The sequence below is a fragment of the Bison bison genome, unplaced genomic scaffold (assembly GCF_000754665.1).
Source record: "Bison bison bison isolate TAMUID 2011002044 unplaced genomic scaffold, Bison_UMD1.0 scf7180017864136, whole genome shotgun sequence".
Classification (NCBI taxonomy): Eukaryota; Metazoa; Chordata; class Mammalia; order Artiodactyla; family Bovidae; genus Bison; species Bison bison.
Window position 1 is genome coordinate 2408418 of NW_011494708.1, and position 11631 is coordinate 2420048.

The 11631-nt window shown below is 44.0% G+C and overlaps 1 pseudogene; it reads right to left on the minus strand.

The window, feature by feature from the left end:
• Positions 1–220: 220 nt before the first annotated feature.
• On the minus strand, positions 221–1081 carry LOC104988583 (annotated as a pseudogene).
• Positions 1082–11631: the final 10550 nt, after the last annotated feature.

Genomic DNA, 11631 nt, shown 5'->3' on the forward strand with positions numbered 1-11631 from the left:
TTTTTTGAGGTCTGATCTTAAGGACTGATGCTAAAGCTGAAACTCCAGTACTTTGGCCACCTCATGCGAAGAGTTGACTCATTGGAAAAGAGTCTGATGCTGGGAGGGATTGGGGGCAGGAGGAGAAGGGGACGACAGAGGATGAGATGGCTGGATGGCATCACCAGCTCAATGGACATGAGTCTGAATGAACTCCGGGAGCTGGTGATGGACAGGGAGGCCTGGAGTGCTGCAGTTCATGGGGTCGCAAAGAGTCGGACACGACTGAGCAACTGAATTGAACTGAACTGAGACTTAGAAATAAAAGCTCTTAGAGAGGACAGCCTTCGTCTCTTGGCGATTTACTCCTGGCATTTTTCTTTTGCCTCTTTATTCTCTTGGCCAAAAGTTTAGCATGTTCTGCAGCCTTTTCCTTATTTTTCTCAGTATGCTGTTTCTTCAGCACAATATGTCCAGAACACCTGCAGTAACAAGACACTGAATCTTGGACGCTCTGGTCCTGGGTTTCTTACCTTCTTTGTTTAGGGGCTTTCTTACAACATCTGGGTGGATGCCATCTTTTTTAGAGAGACTGAAAGGTTTACGGATTCTGGAAGCTCTTTTGGACCCCAGGTGATGAGGCATAATAGTATTAGTGAGTCCAGGAATATCCTTATCCCCTTTTTTGGGGATGACCAAATTGTCAACACTCAGATTGGCATCCATAATGCAACCCCGAACAGATTAGGTCTTTCTTTCTCCTGTCCTCCTTGGTCTGTTATAGGAATGCCCCTTACTCAGCAGCAAGTGGACTTGGCCATGGGTCAAGACACCCTGATTCCTGGGGAAGCCCTGTTTGTTGTTACTGCTGCTAATTCAGACACACATAACCCTTCCATTCTTCACCCAGAGGATCAGCAGCAACTTCTGTGGCCATATGCTTCTTATAGAAGATATGAAGTTTTTGTTCATTGTCCACTTCAATGAGCTTCCAGCAGCCAGTGGCCAGGGAAGAGATGTTCAGCTTTATTCTGAGGCAGCGGAATGCCTCCAAGGTGCCACAAAGAGTCCCTTCCTCGTAATAATAAATCAGCAACATCATGTTTCTAGGGCAATAAATGAAAAATCACAATATCTATGAGCCTTCTTATACACAGGTATCCCATAATTTAGTTGACCAACCCCAACTATTGGATAATTTTTTTCCACCCAAAGCAATGTTATAATCAGTGGTCTCATTGTTGCCTCTCTGTCTACATCTTTTACTTCCACAGGAAATGATATGATGGACGAAAGAGCGTAGCGTGTGCATTTACGAGAAACATTCCTCAGTTTGAATGAAATTCAAAATATCTAAGTAGTGTATCTGGTGAAGTCTGACAGAGATCTAATTAGCTGTGTGGTCTCAGACAAGTTGACTGCTGAGGATCACACGGTGGGGAGAATGGCTGCCCTGTGGCTGTGAGGATGGTTCAATGAAATAACACGTGTAGGTGTTGCCAGCACAGTGACTGGCACGTAGCAGGTGTTGCATAAATGTCAAGTCATTGCCTCCCTTGCCCCACCTAGTATGAAACTCAGTCTCATTCACAGAGAGAGAGAGATAAGAGAGAGTAGGAAGAGAAGAGGGATGAAGGAGATGAAAGGGAAGGAGGAGACGGAGGAAAGGAGGAAGGAGAGAGGGAAGAGCAGAGATGGGCGGGAAGCGGGGATTAAGAGAACGGAGAAGGGGCCTACCAAACACAGAACGTATGTCTGCATGCCTCTTTTTGGAAGAAAAGACTCATGGTAGCTTTCATGCTTTTTCCTTTGTTTATTTTTCACAGCTAGAGTTTCCCCCACCCAGCACAGAAGCTTTACAGTGCGTTACTTCAGCATTTCCACCTGCCCTTTGGGTATTATCAAAGGTTAAAACCCACACAACAGGGCAGAGTAAAGCTTGTTTACTTGCAAGATTCATGTCTGGTCTTGAAAGGTATTTTTTCCCCTTGCCCCACAAGCACTGATGAAAAGGAAGATGGATGGTACCCCAAGGATGTGGGTGATGCATGCAAATTGGGTTCTGCATGGGCAGCTTGGGTTGGGGAGGGCTTCCTCCTGACCCACATGCACACCTGGATTCAGGTGCCCAGGTGACAGCCAGACAAGCTCTTTGCCTGCCCCCATCTCCCCTGCCACCTTTTCTGGAGACTCTTGCCCAGGCAGGGATCTTCTAGGAGTCCTTTACACATCAGGATGCATTTCGGTCAACTGCTGCCTTTCCCAGGGGTATCTGCATTTCAGGATGCAGCACTCTCTGTGGGATGCGAGGGTTGTCGGTGTTAAAATGTTCACTAATCATTCAGGCGGCCCTGCTTCCTTCCATGCTTTCCCTCCAGCAGCCATTATTGAGCGCATGGCATTCCAGAATGTGTCCTACACTGAAGCGCCATGGACAAGACAGACAAGCTCTCTGCCCTCTTTGAGCTTTTACTTTTGGATGAAAAGATAGACAGAACCCAAGTACACAGATGCATGCCCAGTTATGGAGTCGCTGAGAGAATTTACTCTGGGAAGGATGGTGAGGAAAGACCCCTCTCCCCCAGAGGCAGTGATACTTAGCCCCTTTCAATCTTTGTGATTTCTTGGATGTCCAGAAATGAGCGTGTCAATCACTACATCACTGAGGCAGTGGATGCTTTGGTCTGTTTTAATAATAATAACAACCTACATGTATTGAAAGCCTACTATGTGGTAGGCAGGCTGACAACATTTTGTTGTATCTAGTCTTTATGGCAAACCTTTGGCATAGGAATTACTGTTTTTCAGAAAGGCAGAGAGGTTTTCCCAAAGTCATACTAGAAATAACGGCAGAGCAAAAATCTGAACCCAGCTCTACTTTGCTCTATAATCTGTATCTTTTCTATAACACCACATCCCTCCCCTTCCTGAGAAGAGGTCTCTGACAGCAGTTGCCCTCAAACCCTTATTCCGCAGATGATGAATAGCTTAATATAGAATTTACCTACCTAGACGTGTTTCCAGGCAAATGACAAAGGATTTTTTTCTTTTGCCCCATTTCAAAGAGTCTATGAACCTCGACTTTTTCCCTGATTCTCTATAATCCTTTCCTTTGGCAGAAATAATCCAGTTGAGTCAACCAATGCTCACTTGTGTTTCCGGAGATGCAACAACGGTGGGGGTGGTACCCCATCTCTGCCTGCTCCCTGCCTCCCTCTCTTCTTTTCTTCTTTCCATGTCCCACACTGATTTGAATTAAATTGACATAACTGTCTCAAGTTTTCACGTCCCTCCTTGTCCTGGAGCACACCATCATTAAAGATCCAAACAATAGCCCCATACTCTGGTTCCCCTGAGATGGCAATTATGGAGATTTTTATGCCACTACTAGGACTCAGGAACACTGAGTGGGAAGCATGGCTTTTCAGGGAAGTGCCTGATATTTCACCATTAGAAGTCTCATCAGTTTTCTCTTCTAGTACAGGTGCCCTTTTAGGAGAAATGCCTGGAGGATTTCCAGTTAATAACAACATGGATGAATGAATATCAATAGCATTTATATTTATATGGCATTTCCCAAAGTACCCTAGCTTATATTAAGCCCTATGGTTTCCTCCAAAACCATGAGTTGGGCCATGAGCCATTGTTTCCACTACAGACAAAGGAGCATGAAATGTCTGTCTGTATTGATAGGTAAATTGCAACTGGTCCCAGGTCACCCAGCTGGTAATTGATCCAACTGAGACTCAAGTCCAAGGCTTTGGAAGTTGAGGCCAAGTGATGCTTCCAAACACTGTTTAACACTGCAGATCAATTTTTCTGGGTCTTACTGTGGCATCTGACTGGAGAAAGGGTTCAGAGGGAAGGAGGATGTAGGGTAAAGGGAGGAATCCAGCAGGTGAGGACTGATTAAATGTGAATGACTGACTCACTCATTCACACTTAAATTTCACAGTCTTTTACTGAACAGTATCACCTGTTGTGTGATACTACAAGAAAGCCCAAATACAGGAGGAGAATCCTTATATTTGGCCGAGACCTACTAGCACTCTTCTCCCTGGCTCCACGGCTGGACTACATTTCCCAACCTGCCTTGTACTCCATGCCTGTGGTCTAGCTAATGGAATGTGACCAGAAAACCTCTTGCTTCCTGCTCTTTCCCTTTAATGCAGATAAGCATGGAGAGCTTGAAAGCTCTGAATTATTTTATTCCTGCCAGTTTGGAACACCCTTAGACATGTATTTCTATTACATTATACCACTGAAGGTTTGGAGTTTACCTTTTACGCAGATTAGTGTTATCAGCACTTCTTAACCAGGTTGTAGGAAAGAATTGAGACCTAATGCCCTCAGGCATCCATTGTAGGGAATGAATTAATCTCTCTTGTGCATCTAGACTGGTACAAGTTCTACATCTTCCTTAGGAGAATTGAGAGAATAGTCACTCACACAATGTTCCATGGAGTTTAGTTCTCTTGTGGAACCTCTGTTGAGACAGGCTGCATACACTTGAGCAATCCTTGTCCTCAAGGGGTTTATTATAATCTAGTTGTAGAAACTGATCAGATGTACAAGGAAATATGAAGAGGGAAATTCACGTGGCTTCACTTCTTCCTTACAATAAGCCTGTGGAGAAGACTTTATCTTTTGTTGTTTACAGATAAAGAGGTTGTAAATTACGCAAATAAAGGCTCAGCGTTTCTCAACTAGGAGGTGTTGGAGCCAAGGTTGAACCTGTGTCTGAAACAGCTTTCCTAATCACACCTCCAAAACTCTCAGAGACTTTTCCTTATGCCAGGAAGGACTCATGATTCCAGCTACTGCAAAAGAAGCAAGTGTAATCTCCTCTCTGCGCAATTCTCTGTTTGGCCCACAAGGACCAGAGGGCGTTTCCCTTCTGGAGAAGGGTACTTCTCTCACCAGCACCTCTGGTCTTGGTCATGCCTGAGATGCTCTCTCTCCATAGATTTTTCCTGTCTTGGGCCTATTACGGGAAAGAGATAATAACATCATTGAAAACCATTTATAGAAATTAATGGGCTTCCCAGGTGGCGCAGTGGTAAAGAATCTGCTTGCCAGTGCAGGAAATGCAAGGGACAGAGGTTCAATCCCTGGGTGGGGAAGATCTCCTGGAGGAGGAAATGGCAACCCACTCCAGTATTCTTGCCTGGAAAATTCTGTGGACAGAGGGACCTGGGAGGCTACAGTCCACGGGGTAACAAAGAGTTGGGCATGACTGAGCACGCAGCCCCCATACACAAGTATAGAAGTGACCAGGTGTGAAAATAACAGTCATCCTAGATTCTGACTTTAGGAAAAGGGGACTAATTTATGAAAATTTTGGGAGGTACGATTAGGAAAGCAAAGGATTGTTAGTTTACAGAGAGAATTAGGTTAACTAACAACCATCTTCCAAAAGCTTAATTAAGTCTCTCAGCCCTCAAGTGAGACAAGGAAATAATTGATTTCTGCATTGCTGATGGGAAAGTGGTGGGGGGAAGTAATTCACCCATGGCCAACAAGGGAAACAGCATCTGTCCTGAGATTAAAATGTATGATTTTCTGGTTCTTGGTCCTTTGTTTCACTTTTGAGTCTGCAATGTTCAAGGCCCAGAAGAATTTTTTGTGTGTGTAAGAACCCCAGAGCAGGACCATCAAAAGATCCTTTGCAAGTGAGAGACCAAATAATTAAGGATTCACTCCTTAGTAATTTTCTGCCCTTCAAAGAAGTAACACAAACAGTGTGCTGCTTCTGAGCATCAAGGCCTTGTGGGTTCACGTGAGTTCATTTTAATAAGTGCTGGCACTTCTCATTATAAGTTCTGTCCATCACCCAGTGACTTGTGATGCCAGAAAATATTTGGAGATCTTAAAAATTTAAAGCAACATCCAGAACAAGCTAGACTGAAAGAGATCAAAGTGGGGGGGAAAGAAGAATAAGTAACAAAGGAGGAAGAAAAAGCTTTCTAGAACTATTGAATTCACCAATCACTGAATGCTGTGCAAGGAGGTTTTCAAATGTTTTGCACAAGAACTGCATGTGATAGGCATTTAATTACTTTATATCAGTGTGAAAACCGAGACTGAGATGGAAACCATCTTGTCCAAGTTACATGTAAAATAGATAGCCAATGGGAATTAGCTGTATGGCTCAGGGAACTCAAACAGGGGCTCTGCGACAATCTAGAAGGGTGGGATGGGAGGGAGGTTCGGGAGGGAGGAGGCGACATGGGTATACCTGTGGCTGATTCATGTTGAGGTTTGACAGAAGACAACAAAATTCTGTTAAGCAATTATCCTTCAATTAAAAAATAAATACTTTTTTTTAAAAAAAAGAAGGAACAGGACCAGTATTGGAATCCAAGTTGGCAAGTCAGCCTGTCAACTTAATGTGTTAAAAACAAAAAACAAACCCTCCATACCCTCAGAAAACAAAACAACCCAGTCCTGTCCATCTCTCGCATGACTTTCTTTACCACGCGCATGGATTCCTGCACTTCTAACACTCTGGTCACCAAATACCCACTCTGTGGGTATTTCCTGCACCAAGCAATTCTCTGACATTGGCTGGGTATCCTCTAATTTAATTCAGTTCCGACACTGCCTACCTGAAGAGAATGTCAGATCCCACAGGTTCAGGGTTCAGCTCTCTGAGACCGACACCCACTTCAGATGCCAACCTCAAGTAGTAGGTCTCCATGTCACCTACAACCTCTGTCCTGTTTGGCTACAACTCAGAGGTTCTAATGACTTCTTCCCCCTTGTGCTGTGCTTAGTCACTCAATCATTTCTGACTCTTTTTTACCCTGTGGACTGCAGCCCGCCAGGCTCCTCTGTTCATGGGCATTCTCTAGCCAAGACTACTGGAGTGGATTGCCATGCCCTCCTTTAGGGGGTCTTCCCAACCCAGGGATCGAACACAGGTCTCCCGCATTGCAGGTGGATTCTTTACTGTCTGAGCCACCATGGAAGCCTGGGAAGCCACCAGGGAAGCCCGTGAAGTCTCATGACTTCTTCTTCCTTAGATCTGACTAATTTGCTAGAGTGGCTCACAGAACTCAGGGAAACATTTATTTAGGCTTACCAGTTTATTCCAAAAGGATATGATAAAGGAAACAGATGAACAACCAGATGGAAGAGATGTATGGGGCAAGGTGTGCGGGGAGGTGGGTGGAGCTCCCATGACCTCTCGGGTGTACCACTCTCCTCGCACCTCCACCTGTTCAACAACCTGGATGCTCTCAGAACCCCATACGGCTGAAATTTTATGGAATACTCATCACATACATATGATCAATCATTAACTCCATTTTCAGCCCTTCTCCTTTATCAAGAGAATGGAAGATGTGGCTGAAAATTCCAAGCTTCTAATGGTGGCTTGCTGTTGCTTGTGACCAGCCCTCATCCAGGAGTGGACCCAAAAGTCACCTCATTTGAACAAAAGATGCTCTTATCACCCAGCAGATTACAAGGGTTTCAAGAGTGCTGTTTCAGGAACTGCAGTCAGAAACAAACATTAGAACAAAAGATGTTCCTAGTGTGTTTATCACTTAGGAAATTACAAGAGTTTCAGGAGCTCTGTGCCAGCAGCCAGGGGCAGAGACCAACACATACTTTCTACTGTCTCACACTTAACTGCCCTGTACTGCCTTCCACCTGCAGATCTGACTAAGAGGCTAGGAGGAGGGCTGTCAGAATTCCTGTGCTTACATGTCTGTTTTTCTCTGCTTGACTGAAAGCTCTTGAGGCCCAGAATCAAGATTTAGTATCTTGGTATCTCCAGAGCCTAAAGTAGTTGGTGAGAGCAGTAAAAGTTTGCTGCATGAATGAATGGACATTTGCAATTAGTTATAGGCCAAGAGTCAAATATCTCACCCTCTCATCTAATCCCAAGTCTCTCAGGCTCTCAGAATATAGGCAACATTGCTCACCGTCTCCACCCTCCCCACATTCTACTTTATGGGCCAAGGAAATCTAAAGCTGTCTCTGGAATGTCTGGAAATTTTAGACAAGTCACATCTGGATTATGAGACTCAGTTTCTTCTCCTGTAAGTGGATGTTTTGATTTAGGGAAGGATGGCAGACAAATTTCTTCAAGGGCTAGACAAGTACAGAAAGTAAGTGATGCAGATATTTGCTGTAAGACAATCAGGAGTAGTGACCACGATGGCCAATACGAAGGGTCCCTGAGACAGAGAAAGAAGCTATAATTCATCTTCAGTTGATTTTTGTTTTAAGGAATTTTTTTGTGTGTGTGTGGCATGTGGGATCGAGTTCCCTGACCAAGGATTGAACCTGGGCCCCCTGCACTGGGAGCTCAGAGTCTTAACCACTGGGCCACCAGGGAAGTCCCTCCAGCTGATTATTATATGGGAATGAGGGCTTTTTTCCAAAAGATGTGGAAGATTTGGATTTTTATGTGAAAGCTTCCAATTCTTAAATGTAGGCACAAAATTTTTCAGAAACACAAAATGAGCCAAACTCAACACATCTGTGTGCTGAAATCAGCCCACGGACCTCCAGGGTACAGCCTCTGGTCCAGATGATGTCTGAAGTCCTTTCCAATCTGGAAGGATTTGGCCTGGTGGTAGATTGTCTCTTCAATCCGTGTGTTTTTGGCTCCCTGGTCTATTTCTGCTCCAGTTTAAGCAGAGTGGACGAGGGCTTAAGTGTAACTGTGTTTATAAACACCCTAAAGAATTCCATATGGTATGCCGAATGTGAAGTTGGCTTAATTTGAAAAGATTAAATGTGCTCAGGCAATTGCAGAGTTGTCTGTTTCATAAATCAATGCAATTTGTTGGTGGCAGGCCGGCGAGGGATGAGCTTTGGGAAGCACAGCTGGTGTAACCAGTAAGCCCTGTGGTAGGGACATCAGAGGCGAGTTGTGTGACAGTAGCTCTCCTGAATATTCAAACATCTTCCTCTTTGCAACACACACACACACACACACACACACACACACACTCATGCTCCCCTTCTCCCTTCCCCCACCCCCATTTCGTTTCCTACTTCTTAATTTGAACCTTATCCAAATGAAAAAGATTTCCTTTACACATTCAGGGACAATGCAGGAAGTGCTCAGCCATCCTGGACCAGCTTTCTCAACAGATAGTGGCCCTTGCAGTCATGCAGAAGCCCTCAGTTAGGAACCTGAGTGGGGGTGTAGGCCTGCCTCTGGCATTAACCAACCACAAGATCTTGGACAATCATTTCCCCTCTCTGAGCCTCACGTCTTTAGCTGTAGAATAATGGGAATGAACTTGGATGTCTTAGGTCTCCTGCACCATTAACAATACTCATTATCTTTGATCCCCCAGGAGGCAGGAGAGGGGAAATCTCTCCTGTTTTCTCCTTTAGCATTGTTTCTGCTTCAGATGATGGGCAGCAGCCTCTTGGCCTCATGTTTAGGCATGGGAATAATCTTGGCTCTTCTCTTCTGCAGAATCACCTTAAGCAGGTGGTTGGGAAGTTTGGTGTAATGTGTGGTGCAAGCTTAAGGTGGACCTTGAGGCATCTATGGATTCCAGGTAAGCCTGGAACAGAGGCCCCTCACCATTGACTTTTCCTCTGTCATTTCTGGCACAGTTTCAGAAGCAGAGAGTGTCAAGCTCATGTAATCAGGTGTCCTGATCGATACTTCTTAACCCTTCAGAACACAAAGAAGGAAAAGAAGAGGGAAAAGGGTATGTGAGTTAGACCTGTGGTCACAAATAACAGAAAAGCAAATCACTGCGGGGTAAACAATAAGAGGATGATTTAACTAATATGAAAAGGATCCCAGCGTTATACCAGCAGCTCCAGGAATGGATAAATCATCAACTCATTGACATCATTAAAGTCTCAAATCTCTTTCATTTTTCTATTTTGTGTCAAGGCAATTCTCCTCATTGTAATGAAATGGCTGCCACGGTTCCAGGATTCATGTCTTTGCATATCAAAATTTCTTTTTTGTGTATCTTTCATTTTCCAGTAAGACAACCCTCCAATAATTCTTTTAAAGTCACAATGTCCAGAAATGAGTCTCATGCCTGTCCTTAAGACCAATCATTAACAGGAAAGTGAAATTACTGCCCTTTGCTTAGATCCCAACAATCCTGATTCACCCTAAGCGGGGGTGAGGCCCTGTCTCCTCTGAGGTGCAGAGGCCCTACACCTGAACAAAACCAGGGTCAGAATTCAAAAAAAGAGGACAGGGGACATGATTGTTAGAAAGACTACCAATAACATCTCTTTTCTTTACCTTCCTCATCTCTACCTTGGGGCTGGGAGGGAGGAAAGAAGAAGAGTAGGAAAAAAGAGGAGGAAAGAGAAAAGCAGGGAGGAGGATAAGGGAGAGTAGTAGTTTTGGAATCAAGCATACTCTGGTTTCAATCCCAGCTTTGCCATTTCCTAGCTGTGTGTTCCTGGCATGATCCCAGGCATGTCTAAGTTTGGGTTTCCTGACTTGTAAAATGGAAGTAAGGTGGGATTTTCATGAAACTAAATAATAAGATAAATATAAGGTGCCAAGCATAGGTTTTTTTTTTTTTTTCACAAAATAATGTTCAATTAATATTAGGAAGAAGAGAAATAGAAGTAGGAAAGAAGCAAGACTTTATAGAGGGCTTTACAGTGTGTGTGTGTATATATATATGTTCAAGCTGGTTTTAGAAAAGGCAGTGGAACCAGAGATCAAATTGCTAAAATCTGCTGGATCACTGAAAAAGCAAGAGAGTTCCAGTAAAACATCTATTTCTGCTTTACTGACTATGCCAAAGTCTCTGACTGTGTGGATCACAATAAACTGTGGAAAATTCTGAAAGAGATGGAAATACCAGACCACCTGACCTGCCTCTTGAGAAACCTGTATGCAGGTCAGGAAGCAACTGTTAGAACTGGACATGGAACAACAGACTGGTTCCAAATAGGAAAAGGAGTATGTCAAGGCTGTATATTGTCACCCTGCTTATTTAACTTATATGCAGAGTACATCATGAGAAACGCTGGGCTGGAAGAAGCACAAGCTGGAATCAAGATTGCTGGGAGAAATATCAATAACCTCAGATATGCAGATGACACCACCCTTATGGCAGAAAGTGAAGAGGAACTAAAAAGCCTCTTGATGAAAGAGGAGAGTGAAAAAGTTGGCTTAAAGCTCAACATTCAGAAAATGAAGATCATGGCATCTGATACCATCACTTCATGGGAAATAGATGGGGAAACAGTGGCTGACTTTATGTTTTTGGGCTCCAAAATCACTGCAGATGGTGATTGCAGCCATGAAATTAAAAGACACTTACTCCTTGGAGGGAAAGTTATGACCAACCTAGATAGTATATTGAAAAGCAGAGATATTACTTTGGTAACAAAAGTCCATCTAGTCAAGGCTATGGTTTTTCCAGTGGTCATGTATGGATGTGAGAGTTGGACTGTGAAGAAAGCTGAGCACAGAAGAATTGATGCTTTTTAACTGTGGTGTTGGAGAAGACTCTTGAGAGTCCCTTGGAGTGCAAGGAGATCCAACCAGTCCATCCTAAAGGAGATCAGTCCTGAATATTCATTGGAAGGACTGATGCTGAAGCTGAAACTCCAATACTTTGGCCACCTCATGTGAAGAGTTGACTCATTGGAAAAGACTCTGATGCTGGGAGGGATTGGGGGCAGGAGGAG